Source organism: Marmota marmota, unplaced genomic scaffold, assembly GCF_001458135.2.
Source record: "Marmota marmota marmota unplaced genomic scaffold, marMar, whole genome shotgun sequence".
Lineage (NCBI taxonomy): Eukaryota > Metazoa > Chordata > Mammalia > Rodentia > Sciuridae > Marmota > Marmota marmota.
In genome coordinates, this window is record NW_025999990.1 from 50,036,535 (window position 1) to 50,056,726 (window position 20,192).

Consider the following 20,192-nt stretch of genomic DNA (forward strand, 5'->3'; position numbering starts at 1 on the left):
GGGAGTGGGTGCTTGAGTCCTGTCCTAGGAGGACCCCTTTCTCTCTCTCTTTTTCTCTCTGTCCTTCCAGCTGCTATAAAGTGACCAACTCTGTTCTGCCTTGTCCTTCCACCATGATGTATTGCCTCCCACAGAACCCAGAAACAATGGAGCCAGCCAACCATGGACTGAAACCTCTGAAATGGAGCCAAAGTAAATTTTTCCTCCTCTAAGTTGATATTATCAGGTATTTTGTCACAACAATAAAAAGCTGCCTGACACACATGCAGTAAAATTGAAGAGGACAGGTGCAGTGGCACACACCTGTAATCCCAGCAGCTCAGGAGGCTGAGGCAGGAGGATCACGAGTTCAAAGCCAACCTCAGCAGCTTAGCAAGGTCCTAAGCAACTCAGTGAGACCCTGTCTGTAAATAAAATACAAAAAAAGGCCTGAGGATGTGGTTCAGTGGTTGAGCACCCCTGAGTTTGATCTTTAATACTGAAACAAAAAACAAACAAAAAAAAAAAGTTGAAGGGGAGGGGAAGTTATATGATCACACATACACCCAGGTGCCGCCCCAAGAGGATACGGTTGGGCAAGGTGGCAAGCATGGTTCCCATGAAGGTTCATTAAAGCACGGCTCGCTTCTTCTAGAGGATTCTTCCCTTTGCTCAAAATGTAACCTGTCTGTACACAGGTGAAGATAGGCAGTGCCAGCCATGTGTAGCCCTGTTTTGAGTCCCTTTTTCTTTCAATAGCATCTTCTGACCCATGCCAGGTAACCATTGTTTTTCTATATCCCTGTCTCTTTCTGTCATATCTATTAAGCTCTAATATCATTTTATGCTGTGCATCTGGCATTTATTCACATTATTTTGTACCCTTCTCCTGCATATTTGCATATTTAAGCTTTGTTGTTATCCCAGTAGAATGAATAGCATAAGCTACCCTAAGATGAGTTTAGGCAAGAGATATGTGGGACATCATGGAACTTTCTGGTTATGCCTAGAATTATTTTCTATCTAGAACTTACCTGACAGTAAACCTGCTTTTCTTATTGATGAATGCTTGCAGGTGAGGCGGGGGCCTGGAGACTGTGGCCTCCTTAATGTACCCTTAAGGCAGAGCAGTTGCAGATTCTTCTAGCAGAAGGACAGTTCAGTGCCAAGGCCAAATGTTTGTGGTTTTCACTTCCCATGTTAGTTTTGTCACAACAGTAGCTATAATAATAAATAGATTTAATGACTACATTTTTAAGTACCTACTATATATTAGGCAGAAGGCTAAGTCCTTTATATATATTTTTTTCCTCTGGAGCTACAATAGTTGCATGTTTCAATCTGGATACCAGGTCATCATATTACATAACTTCAAAGATCTGTTGTAAGGTCAAGTGGAAAAAATACACAAATATTAGCATAGAGACTAGGATATAAGAAGAGTTCTGTAAATGTGAGTGTGTTAATCGCTTTCCATCACTGTAAGGAATACCTATGAGAAATTAACTTAAAAAGAGCAAAGCTTTGTTTTGGCTCAGTTTCAAAGGTTTCAGTCTATGGTCATTTGGTTCATTGCTTTTGGGCCTGTGACAAGACATGGAATCATGGTGGGAGCGTATGATGGTGGGCAGGAAGCCAAAGAGAGAAATAGGAAAGGGCTAGGGTCCAAATATCCTTTCAAGGGCACTCCCAGTGTCCTAACTTCCTTCCACTAGGCCCAATTTCCAAAAAGTTCCACCACCTCCCAGTTGGGACAAATTCTTTGACACATGGGCTTTTGGAGGACATTCAAGATTCAAACTATTACAGTGAGTCACTCACTAACCTTTCATTTTACACATTTGGACACTGAGACTCAGAGTTTAAATAAACATCTGAGGTTGTATAGCTAGAAAGTAGTGGTGTTAACATTTGAATCTAGCTCTCTCTAATTTTTTTTCCACTACTGATATTCTCCATTGTTATTAGTGTAACTTAAAAAGTGTCAGATATGTTAAATCAAGCCACTCGCTTGGGTTTTGGAAATATAATATTCCTAATTCAGTAAATTAGATTTATCTCCATTCATGTGACTAAATGCATCCACATACGATCTCAAGTGATTTATGTTCTCTTCTATTTATGCCATTTTTTTCTATGATAAAGCAACATGGAATCAGTTTTGCATTAAGCAACTTTTATTTTCAGAATAGCGGTTTCACTTTTTAAAATCTCGAGATCATATTTCAAAACTACTCATGCACAAAAGCCAAACCACAGGTCCTCTTCATTCCCAAGTCAAAACTCTAGTACTTAGCAGGAATTCAAGGAAGGGAGGTGATGTATGGCTTTGTGGGGAGTCATCCCATATGGTCTATTGTGCATATAGGATATCCTATAAATCACTAGGACAGTCCCACCTTGAATCCCATCCAAAGAACTACAAAATCTGTTAGAGCTATGACAGCACAAAATAAGGCTTTAGGCAAACTTGCAAGAAAGTGTTCTCATTACCACAATCCAAGGACAAATTAGAGTTGACCTTGAGGATCACTTCAAGTCAGAATGATGACTCTTCACTTTTGTAGGGAGGGTGCTGGGGGTTTGAACCCAGGGCCTCATGCATGCTAAGCACATGCTCTTCCACTGAGCTACACCCCCAGCCCTCTTCTCACTTTTATTAGTAAAATACTGAATATAGCTAACTACCTGCTATGGTATGGATATGGTTTATCCCTTCCAAAATTCACTTAAATTTAATTCCCATGTAAGGTATTAAGATACAAGACCTGTAAGAGGTGACTAGATCCCTGCCTTCATGAACACATTAATCCATTGCTGTGATTAATGATTCATCTTGAGATTGGATCTACTATAAAAGTCAGCTTGGTAGAAGTCTTGCATGCTCCCTGTCTCTCACCATGCAATTCTCTGTGCCATCTCAGGACTCTACCAGCAAGAAGGCCATCACCAGAGTATCCTTTCCACCTGGGACCAGAACTGTGAACCAAATATACCTCTTTTCTTTCATCTCACTTCTTCTATAGGTTGTTATTAGTAACAGAAAATGGGACCAGGACACTACCTCTTCATGAACATTTCACTCTCCCCAATAATGTTGCTTAGGTTTATTTTCACTAAAAGCCCCCAACTGTAGGTCCTCAGTCCTTGCCACTTGTTATCTGAACTAGGACATTAATTTTCTGTGCTGTACTCTAATGCACTCTAATGTACAGCTATGGCTGGTGATTGTACAAAAATGTGACTTTTTACAGTTAACTCATGACCCTTTCAGTAGACATGTGTTCATAATGAGTATCAGTGCAGCTATGTTATTTACAGCTTACATGGCTTTGATGTATCTTTGCTCATCTCATTCTCTAGATAGCTTTGAACTCTGCAGAGCAGAGTTGTACCTCCAGAGACAAATGCAAGGCAGCTCAAATCTCTTCTAACTCAGTTGCAAGGGGATGTTACTCGCCCCTAGAACATGTTCAAACCAAAACACTATTTTTGTAATATTTGGGCTTAAATATCTCTGCATAACCTAAGGTGGTACTTCTGGAAATATCTGCAGTAGAAGACCAGTTTGGTTTGGTTTTGCTTTGATTTTATACTTTATAATCCTTTACATAGTGATGTTTATTTTAAGCACAACAAAATGATTTATGAGAAAGGACATCAAAACATAACTTCTAACTTTTAAATATTGAGTCCAACAGATATAGAGCTGTACTGTCAAATTGCTATCATTTGTAAATGCTTTATCTCAATTTTTGGATTCATCTCCACATGAGCCAGAAACAAGTTGCAGACAGGTATTCCCTTTGGATCACAATTTGAATGTTTTGGTGTCTACTGAACGATGGACCAGGATGGTCTCTAAGTACCCTCCACTTCTGACATTCAATAGTTCTGTGTCCATCTTGAGCCCAAAGCTGAGGATAATTGTTATAAACTGAATGTTTGGGCTCCCCCTCCTAACCAAATTCATACGTTGAAGCCTTAACCTCCAAGGTGATGGTATTTGGAGATGGTTTTTTCAAGAGGTAATTAGAATAACATGAGAGCACGAGTGGGGAACCTATATGATGGGATTGATGTCCTTAAATGAAGAGAAAGAGAGAACAGAGGAAGAGAGACCCAAGCTCTCTGTGAGGTCCTAGTGACAAGGTCAGTCTGCTCTCTGGGAAGAGAGCTGTCACAGGAACGGGCATCTGGAGGCACCTTGAGGTTGGACTTTTAGAAATGTGAGAAATAGATGCATGTCATTCAAGCCACAGAGCCTATGGTCTTACTGTTGCTATGGCATCCCAAGATGACAAGTCGATAGTGCAACACTTCCTTGTGTAGAGAATAACAGCAAAGTCAAGAGCTCCTTCTGTGGTCCAAACAGTCCTGGGATCTTATGTTATGACCCTGATGGTGTCAGTATCTGGCTAAAGAGCACAGCAGCCTGTTATCTACTCTGTTCATAAATGCACAAATCACAGCTCTCCTAGCTGACCCCTGAAGAATGGATGCCTTGCTGCTCTGATTAATTATGCATCAGTTAATTAATTTGTTGGCTTTAGTGAATGGAATCAATTATTTTAAATGGCTTTTAATTGTTAATATATGCATTATAACAGAAGACAAAAGCTGTTAATAGAATTCAACATAAAAACCTCCCAGGACGGGGAATGGCCTTGTAAAATAAATTATTTAAAGTTTTCCAAAGAGTTTTTTGTGACTTCCAAAAAGCCAATGGTATCTGAAGCAATATGGGATTCTGTTTAAGGATCCTTTCAGAAGTAATCCTAAATGAATAAAGTGCACAGACTTACCGAAAATCATCGTCATTCACACAACCACCTCTAAGTGCCTGCATCTAGGTTTCTCAGGAAAGGCTCTTTGAGGACAGAATGACCACTAATGAAGAGTATAATCCCCTTCCAGAATGTGGTGATTTGTAGGTGAGCTGGGCACAAATATCTGTCAACAGTGTTAGCTTAAAAGATTCTGTCTTGCTGCAGGAGTCTCTCACTTCAAGGAGGAAGCTAAATGCTATGGTTTGGATATGGTTTGAGTGTGTGCCCTAAAGGTTCATGTGATGGAAGATTGGTCCTCAGTGTGGCAGTGTTGAGGTGGCAGAACCTTTAAGAGGTGGGGCCTAGTGGGATATAATTAGGTCACTGAAACCACAGCCCTCAGAAGAGGTTAATGTAGTTCTTATGGGATCCTGGTTGATTCCCATACAAGCATGTTGTTATAAAAAGAGCAAGTCTGGTCCTTGAATCTCTTTTGCTTCCTGTCTCACTATGAGATCTCTCCTTCTTGCACATGCTCCAACCATAATGCCATTAGGAAAGTCGTGATGCAGCCAGAGGCCATCACCAGAGCCAAGCAGATGACAGCACCATGCCCTTGAAGCTACCAAACTGTGAAATAAAAATACACTTTTCTGTATAAAGTATCCACATTAGTTATTTTGTTATAGCAACAAAAAGCAAACAGATACACCACATAAGGGGTGGAGTCAGGACTATACTGGGCTGAGCCAGGGCAGGGAAGAGTCTTCAGATGTTAACATCATTTCTCACCCAGTCTAGGAATCTAGAGCCCAGAAAGCAATGGCAGAAGACAACATCCACACAGCTCTGGACTCCCTTGAAGGCCATACAAATCCCTGTCCTACTTCTGGCATTTACTCCACAGAGTACAAAAAAGAGGACAAAGGGTAAATTAGTGACTGATGTCAGAACCATCAGTGGTTTCCTTCCCTAAATACTTGATAAGCAACATGGAGAAGATCTTTAGTAATAAGCCACAGTAGCTGGAGGGTTAAACTTCATAGCCCACTTTACTTTTACTGGGAAGTTCAGAGCTAATCCAGATAAATAAGCCTTATTTTGAAGACTGATTCCTGTTTCTGAAAACTCTATTCCAGATATCAGAAAAGCAGTAGTTGGTGATGAGGAAAAAAATGAGTGAGTACATTTTTTAGACTATTATTTGATTAATTCATTTTACTGTGCAAACATTTGAGAGTCCCCTCTATGCTGGGTTAAAATAAGAAAATGTCTGTCTGTACCTCTTATTGAGATATATCTGGTAGCAGACATTTGGGACTTCATATCAAAAATGCTACAAAAAGTCCATAACAAGGGGCTGGAGTTGTGGCTCAGTGGTAGAGCTCTTGCCTAGCACATGTGAGGTTCTGGGTTCAATCCTCAGCACCACATAAAAAATAAATGAATAAAGTAAAGCTATGAAAAACAAAGTCCATAACAAGGGCTATAATAATGTATTGAATTTAACTTAACCTAGCAGAGTTATGGGGTTTTATTATTATTATTTTTTAAATTTATATATGACAGCGGAATGCATTACAATTCTTATTACACATATAGAGCACAATTTTTTCATATCTCTGGTTGTATACAAACTACATCCACACCAATTCGTGTCTTCATACCTGTACTTTGGATAATAACGATCATCACATTCCACCGTCATTAATAACCCCATGCCCTCTCCCTTCCCCTCCAACCCCTCTGTCCTATCTAGAGTTTGTCTATTCCTCCCATGCTCCCTCCCCCTACCCCACTATGAAGCAGCCTCCTTATATCAAAGAAAATATTCAGCATTTGGTTTTTTGGGATTGGCTAACTTCACTTAGCATTATCTTCTCTAACTTCATCCATTTACCTGCAAATGCCATGATTTTATTCTCTTTTATTGCTGAGTAATACTTCATTGTGTATATATGCCACATTTCTTTTTTTATCCATTCATCTAGGGGAGGTGAGTCTGGAAAAGCAGAACAGAAAGCATCAGCTAAGAAAGATATCAAGTCAGAGAGGGAAGGTATGTGTCAGGGAAAGAACTAGAGATACATGAGTTAGAGCCCTGAGCAAGTAGATCATCAGGGTCAGAGTGTAGGAAGGGGTAGTTGAAATCTTGAATCCTGCAGGTAATGAGAAGTCCTTCCATGGCTTGCAGAATAATGCCTCAATTGCATCTGTGTTTAGAAAGTCACCACAGCCTCCATGTGGAAAATGGACTGGGAAAACGGTGAAGGTGGTGAGCAGAGAGGGAAGCTGGCACTCTGTGGCAGCAATTCAGGGAGGAGGGAAGGAGAACCCCAATAACGAAGCCTGGGAAGGCTGGGATGGGGACTTAATGATTCTAGTTTTGTGTGCCCTGTGCCATGCCACCCAGATGCCGGTCAATGAAGGACTTGTGGGAGTTACTGGGAATGCTGTGAGCAGGTGGTCATCAGCTGTCAATTCCATCAGGGATGCTTGGGTTGCACAGAGCTTCTTTCCAGAGGTTCCCTCTAATCCCAAGGTGGCCCAATGACTGAGCAATGTGAAGGCATACAGCCTCAGTTGTCTTGGTCCAATTTGGCACTACTCTGAGGAGCCATGTATCTCCAGTGCTTCCTGTGAAATGACTGAAATCTATCATTGGGTCTAAACTCAATTTTTCCCTCATCTGATCCTGCCTTAGTTCCCTCCTGATCCATAAAATCCTGGACCCAGGGTCTGAAAACCAATTGTAAGTGTCCATGAAACTGAGGAAAGAGACAGATAGTCCCACTGTTTCGTACCTGACTTCTGACATCTGCCTGGATTGTAGAGTGCCATTTACTGGGGACTTAGGAACAGATATGGGCAGCAAGACAGTGGATCCCCATGATGTGAGTCAGAAGGAAGGGACTTCTATAATGGTCAAGACAGAAGTGACTTCATCCAAGTCAGAATGTACCTAGTTTATCTCAGGCAAATATCAAGGATGTCAAGTACATTCTTGGTCCAGATGGAGCCAGGGTCTGGTCATGAACCTCCACACACCACTCTAATGGTTTTGGCTATTTATAGTAGGCGGGAAACATATGTAGAGAAAATGAACCAGGTTTCCTCAGGTGTAATCGTGGTGACTACGCCCCAAGATGACTGTGGTCAGGTCCAGCTGGATTCCTGCACCTCCCTTCCACAAGGATGACCCCCCAGGAGCACACTCTACTAAAACCATCTGAGTTGGCTTCCTGGAGAATTCAAACTGAAAGAGTAATGAACTTTATTCACGACTCTTCATGAGTAAGGGAAAATTCAGGAATGATTCTGAGATTTCTAACTTAGGTCACAGAGATGGAAAATAAAGTAAGAACAACTTGGCAAGGGGACACCGTATCTAATGTGAGCAGTGTCTTCATTTGTTGACGACATTGCAATTTTCAGGATGTCTTGGCTTGGAACCCCAGAAGTATCTTGTTCCTTCCTCTCTTTTGAGTTCAATTGTCAACGAGTCCTCTCCGTTATTTTCTTCACATGGCCCCAGGATTCCCTTTCCACCCCGTTCCCACTTGTTGCTTTCACATATTCTTAGTCCTACTGTTTCGTGCCTGACTTCTGACATCTGCCAAAGCCTTGGGAGAGACTTCCATGGTCTTTGTCCCTAACCTTTGGTTCTAGTCAGTCTACCTGAAACACCCTTGTTTTTGTTTTGCCACCAGCAGGTGCATCTCGACATCCAGGCCATGTGAGATCAGTCAGCAAGCTTCCTATTCCAGGCCATCCCATTTGGTTCAACTGGAGACACCATGCTGAGCCCCTACCATGACTCAATATGGAGAAGAGACCATTTCTGCTTTTCATACGTTGTAAATTCGTGGAGGAGACTGGCACTTAAATAATAAGGAAACATTCTGATAGCTGTGCTAAGAGTAGACTAAGGTGTTTGACTCTGCTTTTTCACTGCTATGACTAAAACACCTGATGAGAACAATTTTAGAGGAAGAAAAGGTTATTTGAGGGGGTCACGGTTTCAGAGGTCTCATTCCATAAACAGCTGGCTCCATTCCTAGGGCTCCAGGTGAGGCTGTTTTTATCAGAGTGTGGTGGAGGGAAGCAGCTCACGGATGATCAGGAAGCAGAGAGAGAGACTCACTCACCAGATACAAAATATATACACCAAAGGCACGTCCTCAATGATCCACCTCCTCCAGCCACACCTTACCCACCTGCAGTTACTATTCACTCAGTCCATATCAGGAATTAATTCACTGACTTGGTTAAGGCTTTCATAACCCAATCATTTCTCCTCTGAATGTTCTTGCATTGTCTCACACTTGAGCTTTTGGGGGACACGTCACACCCAAACCACAACAGTGAGTAACTTGAGAGGCTGAGGCAGGAGGATCACAAGTTTGAGGCCAGCCTCAACAACTTTGTGAGGCCCTAAGTAACTTAGCAAGATCCTGTCTCAAGGTAAAAAATGTTTTAAAAGGCTGGGGGATGTGGCTCAGTGGTAAAGCACCCTGGTTTAAATTCCTAGTACTCTTTAAAACAAAACAAACAAACCATGAAGCAATGATCAGAGTGCAGAGGAAAATAGACAAGTCCACAATTATAGTCCAAGATTTTGGAGCCCCTCTTTCAATAATAGGTAGAACAATTGGAAAATCAGTAAAGACATAGAAGTTCTGAATATAACCATAAACCAACTTGACCTAATTGGCGTTTGTTTAAAATAGATAAAATAGATAATTTGCCTAAATGTAAAACGTAAAGCTATCCAGCTTCTAAAAGACAATAGAAAAACCTATAAACTTGGGTGAGGCAAAAATTTTCTAGATAGGACACTAAAGACATGAGCCATGAAACAACTTGGTCAATAAGACTTCAATCAAATTAAAAAGTCTGTTCTTCAAATGTCAGAGTGTAGAAATTAAAAAGAAGCCACAGAAAGAGAAAATATTTGCAGAGCAAGTATCTGATAAAGGACTAATAGCCAGAATATATTTTAACCCCTGCCGCTGAACAAAACAAGTAAACCAACAGTCCATAAAAAAAACAGCAAAGGATCTTCAAAACATATCATAATTAGTCATTATAAAAATGCAAGCTAAAACCACAAGACGTACAGATACACACTTCTTAATATCACTAAAATTAGAAAAGACTGATCATATTGATGAGTGTGCAGAGGAACTAGAAGTCTTGTTTGCTGCTGATATGAATGTAAATGATAGCAACCACTTTGGAAAAACAGTTTTCAGTTTCTTAGCTGTGTATAATCTACCATTCTGCTCCCTGGTATTTACTCAAGAAAAAAGAAAGCATATATCCAGGGAGCGACCAAAACACATAGCAGATCAATTCATAGCAGATCAATTTGCAAAAGCCCAAACCAAGAAACAACAGACATGTTCATGAGCAGGTGACCTGATAAACAAATTGCAACATATTCATCCCATGAAATACAGCTCAGCAATTAAAAGAAAGGCACTACTCACTGATATATGCAAAAACATGGGTGAATCTCAAAATAGTTAGGCTAAACGAAAAAAGCCAGGCAAAAAGAGTACATTCCGTATGATTCAATTTATGTAAAATTACGGGAAATACCAACTAAAGTTACAGTAACAGAAAGCACATCAGTAGCTGCCTGCAGGTTCAGGCAAGGGGTGGGGGCAGCAAGACGGGATCACTAAGGGACCAAGGATGATGTTAGAGGATGATGGATGTGTTTACAGTCTTGATTGTAGTGCACATTTTACTGGTGCACATTATACATATGCCAACACATCAAATTTTATAACTGAAATATGTATAGTTATTTCATGGCAATTATACATGAATAAGTAGCTTAAAAATAGATAGACTTAGTTCTATCCCCGGCACCACACAGATTTTTTAAAAATAGAGAAATTGTGAAACTCATTACTGATATTGTCATTTCAAAGAAATCTGACCTAGCTATATAAGCAGCCTCTCAAAGGCACCTAAGGGATGATTCCAGGCCTCCTCTGCTAGAGGGTGGTCAGGTGCACGGATGGCATGGGTATCTTCTTCCTGTTTGTTAGGTTACATACCTACCAGACCATGTGCCCTGGCTATAACTTCACCAGGAGAGATGGCCTTTGTTCGCCACCTCTGAACCTCACACCCAGCATGGGCATTTTACTCAGATGGGACCATCTTTCTCTGGAGCCACATCCAGATCAGCAGCAGGCTACTATGCAACTTCCTTAGAAAACCCAAATCCACACCAGAGCTGGGCTGGGTTCCAGTTTGTTCAGACAGCCCCCTCCTGCCTGCCTTGCAGATGCTCAATTGCTCTGCTTTATTGCTGTATTCAACCCTCCAGGCCTTTAGCCACCATCCCGTGGCTCCAGGGATACCACGCGCCACATGGGACCATGTCCAGAGACTATGCTGGAGGAAGCATTATGATTTGTATGCTACCCATCTTGTACTCCCAGCGTGAAACATAGTTCCTGGCTCAAAACTGGAAGTGAAGACATGTTTGTTGTATGAATGAGTGAACAAATGAATGTACAAGATAAAGATATGTTTAAGGTAATCCTGATACCTAATTGGATTGTGAACAGGCTGTTGACTAAATCTTAATTCTAAGAAGAGTTACTTAAAGGGAGCAGCACATTTTCCTACATAATAATGACAGCTAACATTTATTTTATGTTTACTACTATAGATATTATTCTAAGTACTCGACATGCATCCTGTATGGAATCTTCCTAATTACCCATGTTCATTTGCTGGCAGTGCTGTAACAAAGTACCAGAGAATGGGTACCTTAAACACCAGAAACGTATTTTGTCACAATTCCAAAGGCTGGAAATCCAAGATCAAGGGGTTGGTTTTTTCTGAGGCCTCTTCTCTTCTTCTTACGGATTCCTGCCCTTATGTCCTCACAGAACCCCTCTTCATGTGTGTGTCTGTGTCCCAATGTGCTCTTGTTATATCCCATCAATCATACTGGTTGGGGCCCACCCTAATTACCTGTTCAAAGGCTTCATCCAGATACAATCACATATTGAGGTACTGAGACTTTAAACATGTGAATTTGGGAGTGGGGGCATAATTCAGCTCATAATTGTAGCTATGAAGTTGATTATAATTATTATTCTCATTTTGCAGATGAGAAACCTGAGGCAAAGAGCAATCAAAGGGTCCAAGGTCACATCCTTAATAAATATCAGAGCCTGAACACGAACTCCAATGGTCAGTGGTCTGTACGTTCCAAAACCCACATTCTTAATAATTTTGCTGTATTGACTCAGAATTGATCCAGATATTCTCAGTGGTGGTCAGATTCTAAGGCTAGCCTCAGAGGCCTAATTCATCATAACACAGTTGGAATACAACTCAGAGTTTTCCAAAGACCCAATTTCTGGAAGCCTTAGGGCATAGAGGGTAAGTTGAAATTGGAAATTAGCATTGGGGTCTTTGCAAGCAATAGCTCTGGGGCACTGTGGGGTGAGAGGCAGCCAGGACCCTTGGTGACAGCCACTTTTGTGGCATGGTAGAGGGACAGATGGTCAATGGCCATTTCCACCCAAAGGCCACTGGTTAGGACAAGGGTCTTAATTCTGAGATTGCCTATATTTACAAAAAGAGATAAAATGAATAGAGAAGACCTAATTAATGTGCCCCAAGGACCTTGATATAATACGTGGATTGTTTTAGGGCTTTTAATTTACTTTAACTTCCTTAATATACTGTAATATACTACACAGATATATGCACTCTAATTTTAAATCACTGGAGGCTTTCTTTCCTGATAGTAATTAATTTCATAGCTCAGCAATATTTCTTAGACTAAATCTCTCAGGCAGCAGACTGCAATGATTCCTTTTGTCCCTCCACTTAAAATGCACTCAGGAACCTGTCTATGTCTCTAAATCTTTTTTTTTTTTTTTTTTCTTTTCTGGCTCGTCTGGATCCTATACAATGTTCAGGCTGGCCCACCACAAAAAAAATTTTTTTTTTGCCTGTTATGAAGTAATGCACGTTTTAGAATGCATGCACAAAAGGGCTTATAGAAAAGCTGATCGTGTCAAGGGATATCTTCTTATCCCTATGGTTCTACTCAACAAATGTTTAGGCACTATTCTAGGCATTGGAAATGTAACAGTGGAAAAAGCTCTTCCTAGGCTGAGGTTGAATTTCAGCCCCATAGGAAAGGCGGATAGGAAGGCTCTTGGGAGGCCAGGGCTCTGCCCTTCATCTGCATGCTGTACTCTTGCTGTCCTAATTTGGCTCATGTGTTGAAGGTTTGATCCCCAGCTGGTGGTGCTTTGGGGAGGTGCTGGAATCTTTAGGAAGTTGGGCCTAGTTAGAGGTCACGGGGGATGAGTCCTTGGAGGGGATATTAGGACCCCAGCCCTTTCATTCTCTCTCTCTCTCTCTCTCTCTCTCTCTCTCTCTCTGCTTTTTGGTCACCATGAGGTGAGTAGTTTGCTCTGCCATACCCTCTTCACCATGAAGTGCTGCCTCATTATAAGCCCCCAGGGATAGAAGCAACTATCCACTGAAACCTTTGAAACCATGAGCCAAAATAAATCTTCCCTCTTTTTAGTCGTTTTTCTCAAGTATTTTGTCATAGCTCCAGAAAGCTAACACTCTTGCCCCCTGAGGAAGGTGGTTCCCACAGAGGAAATGCCTGTGCTCAGGAGAAACCTGAGGAGAAAATCTAGAATGTACAAGATTGTGGTGTACAACAAAAGGTCTCTGGACTTCATTGTCCCAGCACCTGGCTCTACAAGCCCAGTGCTCCTGCAATAGTAGCTTTCAGCTTTTATGGATAAGCAAGTAAAACTGAGATGAGAAGCAGGGAAAATGGCTGGCTTGTTTCTCCTCCTTCAGAGGGAAAATTGTAATAGTTTATGATATGTAATTCAAAAGAAACTGAATATTTCAAGTCCTCAGTATGGTGTCATGTTCAAAAAAAAAAAAACACCATTAAGCTATCAAAAGAAGCAATTAAAAGCAATTTTATAAGCTTAATAAAATTTCAGAAAAGACCAAAAAGGGATTTCATTCATAAATTTGAGCAAAGTTGTTAAAATGCGTTTTACTATGTATCTCTGCAAAGTCCCACACTTTACAGCAGAACGGCTGCCCCAGTTGACTTCTCAAGTTCTAACAGAGAAGGGGTGGGCAGAGAGCTACACTTGAAATTCTCACTGCATTTTGCATACTGTGGTTTGAATATGCATGTCCCTCCCAAATCCTTAGCTGGAACTTGAACCCAAAGGTGAGAGTACCAGGAGGTGAAACTTCAGGAGGTGACTAGGTCCTGGGGGCTCTTCCCTGCTGGGGAAGAGGAGGCTGGCTTGATACAGAACAAGAGCCTTCTAACTTCTGCCCTCTGTTGGAACATTGATCTTGAATTTTCTACCCTCTAGAGTTTCTGTTCTTCAAAAGTTAACCAGTCTTGGGGCTGAGGTTTTGGGTCAGTGGTAGAGCATTTGTCTAGCATGTATGAAGTCCTGGGTTCAATCTTCAGCATCACTTAAAAAGAAATAAAATAAAGGTATTGTGTTCATCTACAACTAAAAAAAAAATGTTAGCCAGATGCAGTGGCACATGCCTATAATCCCAGTAGCTCAGGAGGCTGAGACAGGAAGATTGTGAGTTCGAAGCCAGCCTCAGCAAAAGTGAGGCACTAAGCAACTCAGTGAGGCCCTGTCTCTAAATAAAATACAAAATAGGGCTGGGGATGTGGCTCATGGCCGAGTGCTCCTGAGTTCAATCCCTGGTATCCTCCTCCCACACACACATACACACACACACACACACAAAACACTAACTCAAAAAAAAAAAAAGTTAACCAGTCTTGAGTTTTGTATACAACAGCACAAATAAATTAACACACTATGCCTGAGGGGTGCTCTCTAATGCAGGCTGGCTTGATACAGAACAAGAACCTTCTAACTTCTGCCCTCATCCTGCTCTGGGGCATCTCACTTATCCCCAACTGGGACCCCATGGAGGTGCTGGCTCTGCCCCATGCTCCAGGCAGCATGTTCTGGTCAGCTTTTTATTGCTATGACCAAAATCCCTGACAAGAACAACTTAGAAGAGCAAAAATGTACTTGGTTCATGGTTCCAGTCCATGGTTGGCTGGCCCCAGAGTTTCGGAGCCTGAGACCAGGCAGACTATCACGGCAGAAGGGTGTGGCAGAGGTAGCTTTTATGTCACGGCAGCCAGGAAGCAGAGAGCAGGAGGACAAGGAGGTTCATGACAAGATACAGTCCCCAAGCTCATGCCACAAGGGACCGACTTCCTCCAACTAGGCCCAACCTTTGTCCTGGAATCCTGGCCTCGGTGGTGGAAGAGCCTGGCCTTTGTTGCATTATTTATTTTGACCATTGCTCAGTGCATGGAGCTGCTTCCTTCTGGATTTGTTGTTTTGATGATGTACATCCTTGGCCCTTTCTGGTTTAGAGATTCGTTTGTCCCTTACTCTTGCATGGTAGTTTGGCTGTATATGGAATTCCAGGTTGACAGTATTTTCTGTCATCATATGGATGATGATGCCCCATTGTCTTCTGGTTCCTATTCTGGTGATGAGATGTATGTTCTTCATTTAATAATCATTCCTTGGTGGGCAATCTGGAAGGTCCCCTCCCATCCCAGTATCATTTTTCCTTGATGACCCACAGTTACTACTTGAATCTCTGTTACCTTGTACAGAATTTGGTGTGTCATTTCAGTCTCAGGACTTGTGTATTTCTTTGTTCTGCAATTTCTCAGCCATTGTCTCTTTAAATATTGTCACCATTTCCTCTTTTCTGTACTTTGGAAAATACGGACAGATGCATGATGGAGACTCTCTTCCATGTATTTTAATGTTTTTAATTTTTCTTTCATTGCTTAACCTCTGAGTGTTATATTCTTGGTGACTCCCCAGTACTTTATTCATTGTGCTATAATCTTCTCTTGCACAGTGTCATATATAGATTTGAAAGCATCTGTTGAGTTATTTTTTTGTTTCAATAACCATTTTTTTTATGTCCAGGATCCTAATGGGGGCTTTTTCATATTTGCCTAATAGTGATTAACCTGTATACAATTTTGTACTTTTTAAAATAATGTTTTCTTCTGTTTCCTCCCTTGAAGATATTACCATACTTCTTTTAAGTCCTTTTCAGATTAACTTATTATTTTCATTTCTTAGGAATGAATTCTTCATTTGTTCAGTCTGGGGCTACCTTGTTTTTTTTTGTTTGTTTGTTTTGTTTTGTTTTTGGTACTGGAGATTGAACCCAGGGGCGTTCAACCACTGAGCCAAATCCCCAACCTTTTTTAAAAATTTTTTATTTTGAGGCAGGGTACCGCTAAATTGCTGAGGCCAGCTTTTAACTTTCCATCCTCCTACCTCAGCCTCCCAAGCCACTGGGATTACAGGCGCGCACCACCACACCCGGCTTGGCTACCATTGATGACTTTCATTTTCCTCCTATGTTTTGAGATTTCAAATATAAACTCTATGTCTTCCACCCCTCCCCCATGTCCAAACTTTCCTGTCAGCTCTTCTGAGGTCACCACCTCCTGGTACTGCACAGTCCCCAATCAGGCTCTATGCTGACAGTGTGAATTCTTATATGCACACCCAGGCCCAGTGCCAGTACACAGGCCTAATTTCTTACTGAAAAGCTATTGCCTTTCTTTTCTGCTACCCTAGCAAGAAGCTAACTTTCCAATAGAGGTAACTATTTTCACTCTCTGTTCTCTTGAATGTTGCCCAGAGCATCCTCACCTGCTTGTACATGAGGAACTTTCCATCTCTTTCTCTGGGGCACAATTTCTGACCGTGCCTGCCTCTATCTGATCCTTGATCCCTGCTCCCTGTCCTATGTCCCCATCTTGTTTGTGGTTCATATAAATGAGGAATTTGTTTCTTGAGTCCTGTTTATTAATGAACTCTTTAAAAAGTTAAATTTCTAATTTAAAAATTAAAAGCTTAAATCCATTTTATGATAGCCTTGTGTTGAAAGTGGGGTGTGGATAACTCAGTAGGAACTTTCTCTGACTTTTGACCCCCCCCCCCTTCTGCTCTATACCCTTCTCCCTCTCCTCCAAAAAGACACATTATAATGCAATAGGTATAGTTTGACTCTGGGTCATTATCACAAAGTGTAGCTTTTCCTATTTAATCCATCCTCTGCACTTGTGGAGGGAAGCCTTTCCCTAAAACTGCAGTAGATCCAGCCCATAGCAGATGATAAGGAGCAGTGTGGCTGTTGGCAGGACCAGGCTTTGGCTTGTCCTGATACTAAGTGACAGCTAAGCCCAGCCTCCCTTGCAAACTGTTGCAGGCTCCTGGGATCCTTCCAGAACTGTCAGAAGACACAGGAGGCTGCTTCTGTCTCCCATCTTACCCTTCCCACTTGCTCTGTCCGTTCCTTCCCATGTTTTAAACTTGTTGGTTCATCATTTTTGGAGGGTTCAGTCTCTCTTCTTCCTCTGTTCTTCCTTTTCCTCCAAGCCACCAAACCTGATTGACATCTTCCTCCCTGGGGTCCCTATGTCTACATCCATAACCCTGTAAGGTATGATCATCTCTGTGTGGAGAGCTTCACACCCAAGACCCTTGCAATGTGAAGTAGCCACTTCCAGGCCTGTGTCAAAAGCCAGGGAACTGGCAGAACTGTGACGTCTAGTCAAGAACCTTTATTTCTTAGCAAGATTGAGTGATATTATGCATAGGAAGAGCACATATTTTATGATTAATTACTTTAGGAGAAACTGTTGGTTCAATGTTGATTATAGATATTTAAAGCTAACAAAATATGGAAGGAAAAAGTTAAAATTTTTATTTGTCTTTTTAAGGCTTCTCACCATTTATGCTTAAAGACTGCCTACTCTAATAATATCCACATATCTCATTGACTCTACCAAATTAACCTTGTTACAAGTTTCACATCATTACAAAGAAAATAAAGGAGTATTTATTATGGAGAGATATCTAAAGTTAATAAGTCCCTACAAAGTTGCATTACAAGTATCTAATACACAAACAGATTTGTCATGGCTTATTGTATATGTATTATGGGCCTCTGGTATCACAGTCATATTTTCTACTCACAGCTAGGAAAAAAATTACAAGAGAAACAGTGGTGGTCAGTAGCTCATCTGATCAACTGATTTTCTAGTAATGGATGTAATTACTGATAATGGCTAAGAGGTTGCACATCCAAATGATGTGCCACATTTTAATAAAATTCCTTGAACATCTTATCTAAAGACTAAGTGAAGGAAGAAATTTCGTTTCCTACATTAAGCTAATTTGGAGATATTTTGTAGATTGTCTGGCAATCTTCAGGTCATACTGAAAAGACAATTCAGAAGGTAAACCTGCTTTCCTCTAAGTACAGAATTGGTTCTTGTCTTAAAGAAAATGTACTTTAGATAATGATGTCCATCCAAAGCACATGTATGAAGACTCGAATTGGATGTCAACATACTTTATATATAAACATATATGAAAAATTACGGTATATATGTATAATAAGAATTGTAATGCAAAAAAAGTACATGTATAAAGGCAAGAATTGGTGTGAACATACTCTATATACAAAGATATGAAAAATTGTACTCTATATGTGTAATAAGAAATGTAATGCATTCCGCTGTCATGTATTAAAAAAAATCAATAAAACTAAAAAAAAGAAAGAAAGAAAACAATGCATTACAGCAAGCACAACCTCACAATAAGAAAAAGTGCTTTAAAATCTTTCTTTTTGCAGTTCAACAGGTGGGAAATGGGAACGAGTACTCGATCTCTTTACCTTGCATATCTGATCATTGGTAGAAGTGAATATTTTAATACATCTTTGGTCATCTGTGTTTCTTTTTGTAAATTGTCCACTTTGCTTTCTGGGTTTTCACCTTTCTTTGGGCTTATAGAAGCTTCTTGTATAGTAAAGGCTATTACAATATTTTAATCAATAAAAAAAATCCAAGGAAATGAATAGAGGAGTTTTTCACATTTCATAACACAAGTTTCTTATCTCATAAATTTGTAAGAATGGGGATTGAGTACGAATGAATGCCATAGCTCAGTTCACCCTGAACACTGGCTTCTGCTATTGTATTAGCTATGTTCCCCAAAAGAACTACATGTGACATTCTTCTTCTCTTTTTTGACATTTGAGATATTTATAATTTAGCCAAGTTAAAAAAGACTAGAAAACATATTGGCTTTCTATAAGGAATCACCCCCAAGAGATTCTTCTGCTGTGTGACTAGCATTATATCTACACACAGGGAGAGGTTAAGACACATGAAGATTTGATTCATCAGCAAAAACAATTTCTAAATGTCACCTTTAAACTATTTGACAGTTAGCTCCATGTGCAATACTGCAGGGCCCCACACTTCAGACAGACTTTCCATGGGAATCTTAGGCTGCCTCTGCAGCTCCATGATCTGCTTTCCCTTTATTTTCTTTGCCAGGGTGTATGCTAAATTCTCTTTACTGTCTACCTATCTCTCATTTGATAGGAAATATATTAGACATCAAAAATGTGGAGAATAATTTAGCAAATATCAATTTGCCCCACTCGGCTTAACCAATGATCATCACAAAAGCAGTGGAAACTCCCTATGTTCCTCTCCATTCCAAATACCCTGTTCCCTCCCCATCCAGAGGTAACTTGATCCTTGAGCTGATATTGATCAATTTCTACTTATGCGTCCATATATCACAGATATATAGGACTGACTGTTTCACATGGTTTTAAAAATTTGATGTAAATGATTCAATACCATGTTCACCTTTTGCTCAATATTCTGTTTTTGAGATTGATGCATGTGGCTGCCGGTAGCTACAGTTCATTTCTTCAGTGCTGTGTAGTTTTCCATTGCCTGACCTCCCACTCAGTTTTTCTCTCAGTGGAATTCATTTCCCACATTTATTTGCCTGAATGAAGCTAGGAAGTACTCATTTCCCCCCATGTATTGCCATTCTTATAGTCATGCGGTCTTTCAAAAGAAGAAATACCTTCTTAAATGTAAACCTTGTAAAATGTTGTTCAGTTCATGTTGCTGTGTGGTTGTTATATTACCTCTTTTTGCTAATCTGCTATGTCTCCTCATCCTTCTATATCACTGTATACGTAGAGGTAAAAATGATACATAAACAGCTCAGTCTGGAAGCTCTGACTCATCACTCCTCCTTCACTTGTGTGAGGTTCAGTATTAGCCTCCCAGCAGGGCTGCCAAGTTCCAGGCTGATTCTCACTCCCACTCTATCAACAGTGGTGCCCGGTTCCTTGACCTTGTGACTTTCTGCCACCAGCCACAAACTTATGAAATGATGAAACTTGTCACCAAAAAAACAAGCTTTCCTGATTTAGGGACTTGTTTCTTGCTCAAAATATAAAGAGCTTTTATTTTTTTTTAAACACGAATAGAAGTTTTTAAGGTTTCAG

The 20,192-nt window shown here is 40.6% G+C and overlaps 1 non-coding gene across 1 annotated transcript; it reads right to left on the reverse strand.

The window, feature by feature from the left end:
• Window positions 1–2,546: 2,546 nt before the first annotated feature.
• Trnaa-agc lies at window positions 2,547–2,619 on the reverse strand. Its single transcript has one exon. It is a non-coding gene; the product is annotated as a tRNA-Ala (tRNA).
• Window positions 2,620–20,192: the final 17,573 nt, after the last annotated feature.